Source organism: Bidens hawaiensis, unplaced genomic scaffold, assembly GCF_021521415.1.
Source record: "Bidens hawaiensis isolate Kalapana, Puna unplaced genomic scaffold, B.hawaiensis_p1.1 tig00014709_1, whole genome shotgun sequence".
Lineage (NCBI taxonomy): Eukaryota > Viridiplantae > Streptophyta > Magnoliopsida > Asterales > Asteraceae > Bidens > Bidens hawaiensis.
In genome coordinates, this window is record NW_027492286.1 from 262,401 (window position 1) to 276,648 (window position 14,248).

General features: G+C 33.9%; 1 pseudogene; it reads right to left on the reverse strand.

Annotated features, from left to right (window-relative positions):
* Positions 1–7,300: 7,300 nt before the first annotated feature.
* LOC143547286 (putative membrane-associated kinase regulator 1) lies at positions 7,301–8,864 on the reverse strand (annotated as a pseudogene).
* Positions 8,865–14,248: the final 5,384 nt, after the last annotated feature.

Genomic DNA, 14,248 nt, shown 5'->3' on the forward strand with positions numbered 1-14,248 from the left:
TTTCCTCTTAGTTTATTCTTGCTTTAAGATTTAATGAATGAATTGTAACTTCAAGAGTATTTCCACCTTGATGCGGTAATCAGGTGGTTTAGGTATGAATTTGATGATCATAGGTTCAATCCCTATAGGGTACAAAGATAATTAGTTGTTCAAAAAAAGAGAATTGTAACTAAAAGATTTTTATCCTAATTAGTAGGTATTTGCTAAATTCAAATTAATGGTAAAAACTAACGATATGTTCATTCTAGCATTATAAATATGCTCCCGCCCTGGATAGTTGGAAAAGATTTCTCCAATCTATTGTAATGGTTGTTTGTTGGTGTATTTGGCAAGCGGGGAATAAGAGTGTATTTGAACATGAAAATGTGGATGTCCAAAAGATTGTGGGTGAAATCAAGTCTCTTAGTTTTCTGTGGTTAAAAACTAATACGAGGAGGGTAGGGCTTTTGTGTTTGGCCTTGCTAGCGGGTTTGTGGTTTTAATGAAAGTTGTCATTTAAATACGTTACGTCATTAGACATTTAGACATATGTTGATATCGAGCCTGGCCTAAGTAATAAATATGGACTCTCCTTGACCCCTTCTAGCTTGATCTTTCATCGTTGTTACATATTTACTTTACAAAATACATATGATTTTGTTGTTTTTTATTTTATCTTTAGAAAATATTTCATTAAGAGCATATGAATACTAAAGTAATCCCTATGGATAGCCTGTCGATAAATGACCAATAGAGTAGTTCGTAACCCGTCAATGAATAGCAAGTCACTTTTCCAATACCAGCTACTTGTAGATGATCTATTGGTAAATGTTTCTTGGTAATATATCGGAATAATTATAAAAACACCCGTGTGATTTGTCAATTACCCCCCGATATCGGTGATCCGTCATCATCCACCTCATGTTTTTTGATGGAGTATCAATTCCAATGAAAAGACGTTTGCCCTTTGCTAGAAAGCCACCGGGACAACTAGTTTAGTTATGAAATTGAAAGGGGCAGGTAGAAAGAGAGAAAATGATCTATAATATGTCACTTTTGCAAATTGTAACCCTACGTTTCATTTTGTAGTTTTATATGTGTATTTTAATAACATAACCGGTCTTCATATCAGCGTCTTGCCGGTTTACTGATCAAACCTGATTGAAAAGGCTGAGGAAGGCATAAATCATTAAAAAAAATAATACATAACAAAATAATATATTTTTATGTGAATTTACAATATTAATAAATAAATAAACCATTAAATGATATTTTGGAAGTATCTATAGGATGCTTTGTATTTAGTATTTACTCGTACTATATAGACTTTCCCATGGTGACGTGGGGGTCCAGCTGTACTACCCATAGATCACGTTTAAAGTTTAAACCATGTTTAAGTTCAAACTGCTTACATGGCTATAGGTAATGTGATACATCAAAAGTTGACCATGACCTTTGACCCCCATGAAATCAACGTCTTATGATTTGTTGAAAATTGAGACATGAGTACATGACACTAAAATGTTAGGACCACAGTGAACTCTATATCGAAAATAATCGACTTGACAAGGAGTACAAGCTTCAAAAGTGACATTTAATGTAGTTGTCACACACACTACGTATATATTGAATTTATAGGGAATCGATAATATAATAAATCAAGAAATTGTTTCGATCAAACATTTTAGCGTGAAATTAACACGACAATAACCAAATAATGTAAAGAAAAGATAACAATATACATTGTTATAACATTATATGTATAGCTGACCAATGGCACTCCTATGTATTTTGATACTAGCCAGTTGCCCGCGCGATGCAGCGGTGTACGTAGAAACGTAACCGTTGTTAGTACGTTTGTAACCTCGCAACGGTACGTGCGAAACCCGACAATGGTATGAATTTAAAGTGGTATCGGACGTGTAACCGGTGCCAGTAAGTGCACCACATAATGCATATACGCGAACAACTGGTATGTATAAACAATGTCATCCTTGTAACCGATGCTTGAGCGCGCATAACAGGTGGCGACAAGCAAGAAGTAAAGATGAAATATACAATAATTTCAAACAAACTACTTTTAACTCAAACGTTTTTTTACGAAAACGTTTTAACCCGAAGCCCGTTTTGACATTAACCCTTTCGATCTAAAACCATCCCGATATGAACTAAATTAACCCTTTTTGTATTAACATTTTCAACCCAAAACCATTCCAACACCATTAGTCGAACATGTCCGACCTATTGCCGGTAATAATTGGTAATCATGTAACATGTTAGTTTTTAAAAAATTACTAAACTATAGCAATATCATACTCAAATTAAAGATAATAAAATGCTCGTTTTTATGGTGTAACTTTTTAGAAAAAATATTAACGTGTGAAAAAGTTACGGCCGTTTAAATTTTGTGGCGTAGTTGGTTAATAATTAGAGGGGAAATATGTAACTATTTAGCGTAATAACAAAACTTGATTAAAGTTGATGGACCACTATTGTATATTATATTTGGATATCCAGAGACTACTTTACCCCTAAATTGTTAAAATTCTGTCCATTTATTGTTACTTGTATAATATGCAACAAGAGTGGTACCTCTTAATTGTTACTTGTATAATATGCAACAAGAGTGGTACCTCTTAAAATTTAAGAGGTCTCTCACTCCTGTATTATATATAATATAGATAGATGTGCTAGAAACTTTTTAGCTGTGGATTTTAAATTTTTTTTTTAGGATTGAAGTGGGGCCTATGAAACGGTAACATGCTTTGAAGAAAAAAAAACAAAAAGAAAGAATCAATATTTTGAAATTGAAATACTGCTATTAACACTATTATAAATTAATATCCACACCTTCATAATTCAAACCAACCCATTTCTAATTCTTCTCTGAACAAACACAACACACTTTCAGTAAAGGGAAAAAGGAGAAGGTGTGGCAGAGGCGAAAACGAGAGCGAAACAGGAAGCACGGTTGTTGAAAAAGCAACAGAACAAGCACAACAATTTATGGCACAATTAAGAGGCGTCAGCCTTTGACAAATTTCAAAATCAAATAGATGAATTTCTATTTAATTAAGAGATTGACGTACTAATTATGGACCACTCACATACGGATCCTATCCCATTGAAAACTTGATAGGCGTTACGTGCATAAACCATGGGAAAAGAATGTAACATTTTAAATAAATATCAAAAAGTAGGTTGCATGTGGGAATTATGGATATTGTAATGTCGGGGTTAAAAATATGAATGAGTAAAAAGTTGATTTGGCATGCTGACTAGGCATGCATGTGAAAATAGTGAGTTGTAGCATTACAAACGACGACGAAAGATGAACAAGGTAAATTTACAAACTTAATTTTGTATGTACATGTGTAAGTATATGTTTATTCTTGAAGTTTCAGTTTCACCCCTATATTAAGTATAATATCCGTCTTTAACCCATTTAATATTTTAATAATTTGATCTTTCTCAAATAACCATGGTTCGTTAATTTCTTTTAATGAATACGCAAGTGTGCTTAAAACAAATATGTATTAAAAGTAGTCTATTTTTAGGTTTAGGAAGATAATAGCATGCCGATAGTCCGGTACCATACCGATACTATAACAAACGAAACCAATACCAAGTGAGAACAATAGTTTTGATATTATCTATCGGAATCGATACAGTTCTTTGTTTTTATGGTTTTCGATCGTTGTAAAACAAGATTATAAATTTTTTAGTTACAAGGTTTTGCTTTTCAATTGTAAATGAATTTTTTTTTCGTGTATATGGTAAACTAGACTATCACTATCCTAATAAGCAAGGTTGTGTTCTTTTTAATTTACTTTTTTTGTGTATAGTAAACTATACTAATTGTCGGTACCATAATAGTAATGAAACATATAGAACTAATACAGACCGAACAACATTATTGAAAACCTAACACTCATAATGCACGGGTTTCCTTCGCTGCTTATAAACTATTTAAATTAAAAAGATTAAAAAAATTATCATCATGTGTTTTTCCTGCCACATGCTACAATCCTTCTTTGTGCTATGCCTTTTGTTGATGAGTATAGGTGCATACAGTGCGGTGGCAGTGATAGTGAAAACTCAAGAAATTTTGTTAGAAAATCACCAAATGCGTCTTGTTGGAAGGTTAATAATCACAACCTTAATTGTTTTCTCAAAAATTGTATAGTTTTTTAATAACTTTTGTTTCTATATTTTTCTGTATTAACTCATTGGCTAGCAGTTCTTGATTAAACCGGTTGATCAAGTCTCCTCTCTTTTGTAACATTCGTGTTTTAATTAAAGCCATTTTTTTCATTTATTTGAACAAATTATAATATCTTTTATTTTCTTCAATCGACAATCTACACTACTATGAATTACCATATATGGTTAATGTCCAGTGGCGAAGTTTGGGCTTAGTCTACACGCGGGTGACCAAAGACACGGACTCAAAAATTTTCGGGTTGACGATTCAGTTAGTGTTGGTAATTCGGGTCGGGTCGGATCAAACATTATGACATCTATATATCTATTTTTTTCATTTATTCAAAGAATTGTACAATAAAAAAACAAAATAATTTTTTAACCAACAAAAACCTAAAATATTCATGATGATGCGAGAGGAAGGGTGAGTAGGGATAATCAAATTCGGTATTGATACCGGTACCGGTACCGAATAGATACCAAAGTTTTGAGTTTTGATACCGGTATATCTCAAATTTTACCTTCAATACCGGTATCGAACCGAATATTTTGGTATCGATATCGGCACCGGTACGGTACCGATCTCATCCCTAAGGGTGAATACCTAGAAAAAGAATTGCAAAGACCTGAAATATTTAGAAAAACAAATATTTAACTATTCGACTACTATCTTGTAACTTTTGTTTACAAATACTTTTGTTTATAAATACTGCGAGGTTTTAGAAAAAAACCAAACGATGGGGTATTATATTTAAAAAAAAATCAGTAGTGACCGGTAGCATTTTGAAAAAATATATCGGGGGTGACCGCGCAAAATACCTAATTTTTTTTTTGAAAAAAATCACGAAATTTACCCTACTAACAGAGAAAACGGAAGTGGCAGGGACCACCCCGGTCCCCACATAGCTTCGCCCATGGTTAATGAAAACCCAAAGTTCTTTCAAACCATGAATTAAAAAAAAACTAAATTGGTTACATTAAAAAAAAATATTTCTGAAGTGATTTAAAAAAAATTACAAACTTTCCAAAAGTATCTAGTTTAATACATAAACACCCACAAATTTACAAACTTTCCAAAAGGATATATCTTGTTTTGACTTACAAGTTACAATAATTTTTGGGAAAATCTTTTGAACATTTTTTAAAAATACATTTGTTTTAGTCATATCAAACAACAACGGAGTATCAAATAACTTAAAGAACTCTTATACTATATTAATGCAATATATATTATTGACATAATAAATTAAGACATTGTAAGTTTATAAATGTGACAAGTGGGGTGCTGTGTAATTAAAAAATTGTTAATAGTTTGATCCCGGCAATGAATATTAAGACTATGTCCATTGGTGATCCGATGCCTACAAGCTCGGACAAAAAAAAAAATTAAAAAAGCCATGAGAAGATTGCAACCACGATCAAGATTGCAACCATGTTTGAAGATAATGGAATCCAAGTGTCACACTTGGGTTGGTTGGTTTTTATTTTTTTTTTATTTTTCTCTTAACATAATTAATTTTAATTATAATTTGATTTTTCTTAAATAACTTATAATATTTAAAATTTTAAAAAAATTTAAAAACACAATCTTGTTTAGTTTTTTTTGTGAACATTCCGGTATAAATTTTATTAAAAACGGAGTTCGTTTCAAAATTTGCATTTTTAATACAAATTAAATATTAACATTATCTTCGTTACCACATGTCACGGTTTTACTAATTGCTTGGATTTTGTTTAGATAACATTATCTGGCGTTATCAACTAGATATTCAAACATTATCTTTGTTTCCACGTGTCACCATGTTACTGGATACTTAGATTTTGTTTATCCCACATATCCCACATTTTATTATTTATTTTTAATTCATAACAATTATTTATATATATATTTTGGTTTTTGTTTTATAACTTATTATCTTTGACTTTTTAAAAAAATCTAATTACTTAATTATATTTATATAGTTAATCAAAACTAATTATAAATTGAATTTATTTAATAAAAAAATGATGAGATTGGGTTGTTAATGGGAGTAAAAGATTGGAGTGGGTTAAATTTTGTAAATTGAAGAGAGAGAAATTAATTTTATAATATAGGATTGAGATTCTGAGATTGTGAATGGAAGTAGTCTAACGGGGAAGAGTTGGATATTAAATAGGCGTGAGTACCGAAGCAAGAGAGAAGTACACTGGCGTGATCATCGTAAACTTAGCAATTGCACATGGAATGTGGCCCTCATCAATTATTTCCTCATTATTCAAAGTTATATATATAATTAAATATCAATCAACTCACTCTAATCAATTCATTAATAAATAAATACAATTTAAATGGTGTAGGAAATACAAGATCATCTTCAAAGGTCCATTTTCACCGACAATAACATGACTATATCGAGTTATGTCACGTTCTTGTATTCAAGGTGCTCTAAGTCTAAATTATGTTTAATAGAATAAATTGTTTTATGTAAAGAAGAGATTATGTATTTAGATGTGCATACTATAATTCATAACAATCATCAACGAATTATAAATTTAGCAACATCTTATACATTTACATATAATAACTATATTAAGGTTTAATCTTAAGTATCACATGGTATTCATCTTAACTTGCTACTATAAATAGAATTTTATATTAAGGTAACTTATCGACGTTGAAGAACTATAACTTTGTTTTCAGCAGTATCGGGTATGACATTCAAAAGGAGGTGACAGCACAACCTGTTGTCCGCTTATCCACCTCTTTATTATAATTGGATCATTTTATTTAATATATAAAATTAATTTTTTTTTCATTTTATATATAAGGATGTTTGGAAGATAATGATGCCTAACAAACCGCTTTACACAAAGTCCTTTGTTTTACCATGATTTGGTTTTGAAGGTTTAATTACTAGTAATATAAAATGAGCCTCCATTCAATTCTTACAAATAAATTATTTTCATTTTTGAATTACATTTACCTATCATGTATGTTCATGAACCATATTCATCAACATAAAAACTTAATTACAAACTAACAATTTGAAAAAAAAAAAAAAAAAGAGATGGTCATAACCACATGGTTATAACATTAAAACTAATTGACCAATCTAAGTAACCCATCCAATCCACTAATATTCAGTTTAGAAATTTTATCAAAATAACCATATCCTAAGGTTGCACGAAGCGGATTCAAGAGAAAGAACTAGGATGAAAAACCCCCGATATGGGGAGAGAGGGGTTTGGTTGGTTCCCGAATCCCTTCCATCCCGATGGCCTTTCTCATCTTCGCAAAAGTCTTTTCTAATTGGTCGACTTTTTCCCTTCAACCCGATGACCACTTTGGTCGTTTGCCTACGTGGCCAATTATTCCAATCTCCCATCCCGATCCCACTCCGGTTACCCTAAGCACATGATCACTCAATTATCTTTATTGTAAGTGTGACAAATGAGAAACTAAAAATCATATAAATCTAGAACAATACTTCTAAAACCAACAAAATCTAGGAATAAGGTTATTGAAATAAGTCAAAAAAAAAAACAATTATGAAAGTTACAATTTAATTTAAAGCACTATCAAATAATTAGCGATCTACTACAACCAGTCAGATCCAGACCACAAAACATTGTTAATAACTTTGTGTACCTTAGCACTAAAGGAGTAGCACACTCCAAATATTATTATTATCTTCTTCATCACATTCATTATCTGATCTCCTACTTGTTCTGCGTCATCGAGTTCTTGCAATGCGCAATCGCCCCCTGAATCGCACTATGCAATTCCTCCATCGACGATGAGTTACTCGAATACATTCCACCGCCCCTCACCACACTGTTTCGGCATAATATCCCATAATGACTAGGAGATGACCTCATCGACGACGGGCAGCTCGACACGCAACTTCTCCGTCTCGGATATCGAAGGTTTCCGGAAAACGAATGAGAAATCACGTCGGTTTTAGTCACTGGAGGCGACTGCATAGTCGAGGCGACTGCGTTGTTTTGTTCGAGAGCTTCTCGTACAACGGCCTGGCTTTCTTCAGATACTTTCTGAACATTTCCTTAGCAGTTGTACTCATTCGTTTTACAGAGGATCCAGATATAATATTAATATTAATATCTGGATCCACCCTTGTGCCGGTACTAGTACTACTACCAGTAACTGCTGCACTAGTACTAGTACCCGTACATGTTTTCGCCTTGTTACGAAACACATATGGGAACTTCGACAACGTGAAATACTTACTAGTCTTCTTTTGGTTATTGGTGCTGCTGATAGTCTGGACATGTGCCCTCGAATTCAAAACCAACAGTTTGGTGCTAAGGTGCAAGTCGTCATCGGTTACAGAGCTGGGGCGAGACGAGTCACACCCCTCGGTCGAAAACGAGGAGTGTGAGTCAGACGAGTGGCGAGCAGTGGTGGCAGAGGACGAGGTGGAGGACGAGGACACCAAGAGCGTGCGGACCATAGAGATCCGCGGCGATAAATGAAGCGGAAGAAGTTGGCCTTTGTAGAACAGGTCATCCGCAGGACAAAGATTGGTGGCTGAGGATTTACGGGGAGATAACGAGACGGTAAACTCGAATTCTGATGAGGAAGAAGAGTGAGTTGGGGATGATGGGAGTGTTTGTGATCGTTGAGTTTTACCGGGTTTCCGGTTGTTATTATTATTATTATTGTTATGGTGGTGGTGACCCATTTTTTGTTGAGGAGTGAGGAGGCTGGCTACATGGTGGATCTGTGGTTATTGAGGTTGAGGGAGATTTAATGGGAGAGTGAATTAGGGCGTTACCTTCGTTGGTTGTAGTTGTTGTTGGTGCATGTTTTGTAACAGATGATCTTTTGTGTTTGTTAGAATTGAGAGCAACGGTCAAAGGGGAGTCTGTTGGTGCATTTTGTGACCGTCGCTATGCAATTCTGTTCAGCGGAAACGATGTACGAAGTTAGGATAACTTCGCCATAGGCGAAGTTAGAACAACTTCGCCATAGGCGAAGTTAGAACAACTTCGTCTTAGGCGAAGTTATAACAACTTCGCCTACAGGCCCAAGCCCAAGCCCGCGAAGTTGTTTATATATATATATGTGTGTCTTGTTTAGGTTTGAGTATCCAGAAAGTTAGAGTTTTGAGTGATCAGTTTATTTGTCTAGAGAGAAACCGAGAGGGAGAGTCGTGTGGGACGGCCCGAGGTAGAGCTCACCTCGGGTCGGCCGTGTTTCTGTTTATGTTCGGTATGTAACGCGTTTGGTTATTATATAAAAGATCTGCATATGTGTTTATCCCGTTCGTGTGTTTGTTCGTGTGTTTGTATGTGTGTAATCGTGTTCTTCGTCTTCTACACCAATAAACGAGTCTAGGAGGATTCCGCACTCCTAGACCTCGTGCGGATCTCGTATCGATCGACGACGCCCCGCGCGGGAACCTTCAGTTGTGTTGGTTAATATTGGTTTTGGAATGATTCTTGTAGCTTTTTGTGTTTATTTTTTTAAGAAACTTTTTACATGGAAACGGTTGGAAAGGTGGCCGACGTCACGTTTGATTGGGGGATCGATAAAGGATTGACATGATTATGCCACGTAAGAGCTATATTGATCAACATGAACCTACCACTCATTTTTTAATTTCGGGAAAATTTTAAAATAATGTTTATGAAAAACATTTTTCAGGTTTTAGTTGTTATTTGTAAGAAATTCCTAAAATATGTATTATAATTTATTATAATCTAGTCGTGACGAGTATTTTTTATAATCAATTAACATTTGATACGTGTCTTTAAACTAAACACAATAGGCAGATTTATTAACCATTTACTCGTCACGACTAAATAAGTTTTTTGCCTCGTAATCAACGCCCACGAGTAATTCATAAGTTCTTTAGTCACGACGAGTAGATTGTAAGGTTAAACTAGTCGCGACGAGTTAACTACTAATAAACTACTCGTGTATGTAATGTAAACATGGTAAACTAGTCGTCGCAACTAAATGACGTATGAATTACTTGTGGGCGTTGATTACGAGACATGAAACTTATTTAGTCGTGACTAGTAAATGATTAGTGAATCTGCTGGTTACGGTTAATTTAAGGGCACATGACAAGTTTTAACTGGTTCAACAAACTACTCGTGTGTAATCATAAACTACTCGTCACAACTAGTTTATAATACTTATTTTGGGAATTTCTTGCAAATGACATCTAAAACCTGAAAAACGTTTTCATAAACGCTTGTTTTGGGAATTTTCTCTTTAACTTTTTTTTTTTGATTTGGAATACAAAAGATTAAATTTATTACTTTTAGAAAAATATTTTTGTATTCGATAGTAAAGACTTCTTTCTATGATGTTGTGGCTAGAAGGACCCATTTTAAGCGCTTTAGGACATATTAAGATAGTGTTATACGTGACATTGATTCTGATTTTGTTTGTGTTTTTGTTTGTTTTCGTATTATAATCTTAAGTATACCGTCCCTTAAAGGCCAACATGCACTAGGGAATTTTTTTAATTTTTTTCTATCAGTAAAATTGTAAATGACATGAAAGCACACTTTGACATGACAGGTAGATCTAAAATCGTTTTTGAGTGTCTATGGGCACCACATGCTCAAGATTTTCTTCTTGTAACCTTTATAATGGGTTAGCACAACATATGTCACCAAGGAGTATTGTTCTATCCTTAATGTATCACTTCATGATCCCCTAATTCTGGTTGATGTGATATGGCTTTTTTGTCGTAAGGCGTATTTGGACTCCTTTGGTAAGCATGTGGTACATTGTAGTCAAGTATCAACACGATTTGATTAGGGATGTCATTTTTGACATATTCAGTCATGCTAAAAAATATGTTAAGCATGAATATATATAATAAAATGAATTAAATAATAATTATTCTAGTTATGTGTATGTTTTTCATGTTAAAATGTGTTTGTATTTGATTAATATACATATTCATATTAACTATTGCCTTATGGTTTCTAGCTAGGTGATGTTTCGAAGCCAACGCTAATATGGCGCCAACAGCTATTTTTATGGTGGGGTAATACTTTGATAATTGCATTTGATTACTACGTTTGTGGTTTGCTATTACACGTTATGGTTGTACCACCACGGTGACAACACATATATATTTGTAGTGTACTTGTGTGATTATAAATGAAGCACTATATTTGTTTATGACGTTTGTAATTATGAGCATAGAAGGATCTGTACAAACGCTTGAACTAAATAAGCAACGGGGTTTTAGTAGGCGTGTTTAATCTGAATCCGTATCCGAATATTCAAAAATCTGAATCCAAATTATCTGAAAATCCGAATCCGAATTCTCCGGATATCCGAATTATTCGATTCGGATTCGGATAGAGATTTTGAAAATTTTCGGGTAGTATGGATATCCGAACTATCCAAAATATTATTTTAATTATAAAATAATAAACATTATCTATAAATTTCGGATAATTTTTGGATATTTCGGATAATTTTTCGGATTCTTAGGATAATTTCTTCTTTATTTTAGACAATTTTCGGATATTTCGGATATCCGAAATATTTTTAAAAGTAGTTTTTTAAATTATTTCATAATTATTATTTTTCGGATATCCGGTTCACTATCTAAAAAGACCGGATATCCGAAGTTCGGCTATCCGAAAGTCCGGATATCCGACGTTGAACACCCCTAGGTTTTAGTATATCTTCACGGAAGATGAATAGGAAATTAGTTGAACACGAATTAAACACAGGAATAATTCACTAATTTGATTAATCAAGAAAATTACACAAAACTGGCTCGCTGTGATTAAGAAAACATGCTGTTTATTGACGATGAGGAACTTTGGTCGCGGTGCCAGGGTTTTGTCTTTGGTATCTACGATGTTTTATTGAAGATTAGGATTTTGGCATGGTTTTTTTTCCTTATGTGAATATGGACTAAAGGGGGGTTTGAAAAAGATTGGTCTAAAACTCTAAATGGCTAATATATAACTTAATTAAGTCCATATTTTAATTGATTAACTCCGTTAAACCGAATAAATCGAAAAAATCGCATACGAAAAAAATGTATACAAATTGAATCGAAATTCAAATTCCGAATTAGGTTTTCAGTTATAACCAAATCAAAAGTCGAATTCTTATTTCACATTCGGTTTTTTCGGCTACATAAACGATTTAGTTTGCCTTGGTCTTTTATGTCCAATAGCATGTAATTGCACCTGACAATCATATCACATTTGAGACATCAAACTAGGAGCCCGATTTCGCTGAAGAAGATGATGAAGACTGGCATTTTTTTGGTGTTTAATCGACGCTCGAAGAGCCGAAGAAGTGTTTGATATGAAAATGGACTTTTGGTGTTTAATCAACGCTCGAAGAGCCGTATAAGTGTTTGATATGAAAACGGACAAAGTTAGGGTTCAATAGATGTGTTGTAACTGATAAAGGGAAAAAAAGTAATTGCAACACTTCAATATCGGGTAAAGGGGAGATGACGACAAGGCACATAGTAGATTATAATTCGGATGAATTCATAATGAGATGTTGGTCTAGTGATAAGAGGCACGTCCTTTCTTAGTGGAGGTGGAGCTTCGATCCTCACTTGAGCCGGTTTGAAGGATATCTGGGTAAAGAGACGAATTAAGGCTTTAATCTCGGGTTCAAACCCGACAGGGGCGAGGGTTTACGGGTTCAAACCCTCACGGCGGTCGAGAAGTTGACCTTGGACATAGCCCCGAATATAGGTTTACGCGTGAGATTATTTGCTGTTATAAAAAATAATAATAATTCGGATAAATTCAGGCGATAATCATATTTCGTATTTATATGAATTTTTTAAATTTGAATCAGTTCAAATAACCAACAACCTGAACAATCTAAAAATAGACCAGCTGAATACCTTTGCCATAAGCCTATAGAAATAGAAGTATAGATATACGATTCTAAATATGGGCTAGGCCCATTCTTTAATTTTGATTAAGCTTTCGGGTCATAACTACATACTTATGGTGGCCATCATCGTTAATTGAGATGGTGAACGTTTGGCAGAAACCGGATACTTTTGTTATTGGGTCTAAACCTCTCTGCTAGAGGTGCACAAATTGGGTTTAAAAAAACCCGGGTTCGGGTATGGAACCGGGTTCGGGTGTAATTATTGGAAAATCGGGTATTAGCAATATCCAGGTCGGGTTCGGGTCCGGGTATTGGCTTGAAAAACCATACCCTATGTACCAAGTTCGGGTCGGGTATTGAACCGGGTCTCAATACCCGGGTATTTGAATACCCTATTTCCGGATATTGAAAAAACTCGTTTTATGGGTTTTGAATACCCTATTTACAAGTATTAAAAAAACCCTTTTTCTACCGATTTCTTCTGTCAACATGCCTGCTTCATTCTTGTATCCTAACTCCGTTTTTTTCGCATACAAACTTCATAGTTCATTCAAACATATATAAACAACTAAACAATGATATAAAAAACCTATATTTTATGTGTTTTCAGTTGTTTGGTATATCAAAATGTGTTGCTCTAAACAAGTATTTATATCATATATGTGATCCAAAAAAAATCATTTGGAGAACGATTATAAATCTGTGGGTAGCCACACAACAACAGGTACACAAACACTAATACCCCGGGTATGCAAAAAACTCGGGTTCCGGGTATAACTAGATACGGGTTTCGGGTATTATCGGGTTTAGATCGGGTACGGGTTTTAACATTGAATGTCATACCCTACCCATACCCTACGGGTAGAGTTCGGGTATTAAAAACCCGTGTTTAAAAAAAACCGGTTCTGTTTTTTTTTTTTCCGGGTCCGGGTTTTTTGTGCACCTCTACTCTCTGCTATTCAACATCATTTTTTTTGTATATTTTAAAACTCTCACTCTTAGGGGAAAGTTAACGTACAAATGAAATTAAAGTGCTAAACGTGAGAATCAAGTAGAGTAATTATATATACAAATAGCTTAATTATGTAATTACGTCATAGAGTAATTATGTAATTACGTTATAGAGTAATTATGTAATTACTTTATTACGTAATTACATATTTACTCTACTTGTATATATAATCATTATTTGATTCTCACATTTAGCACGTTAAT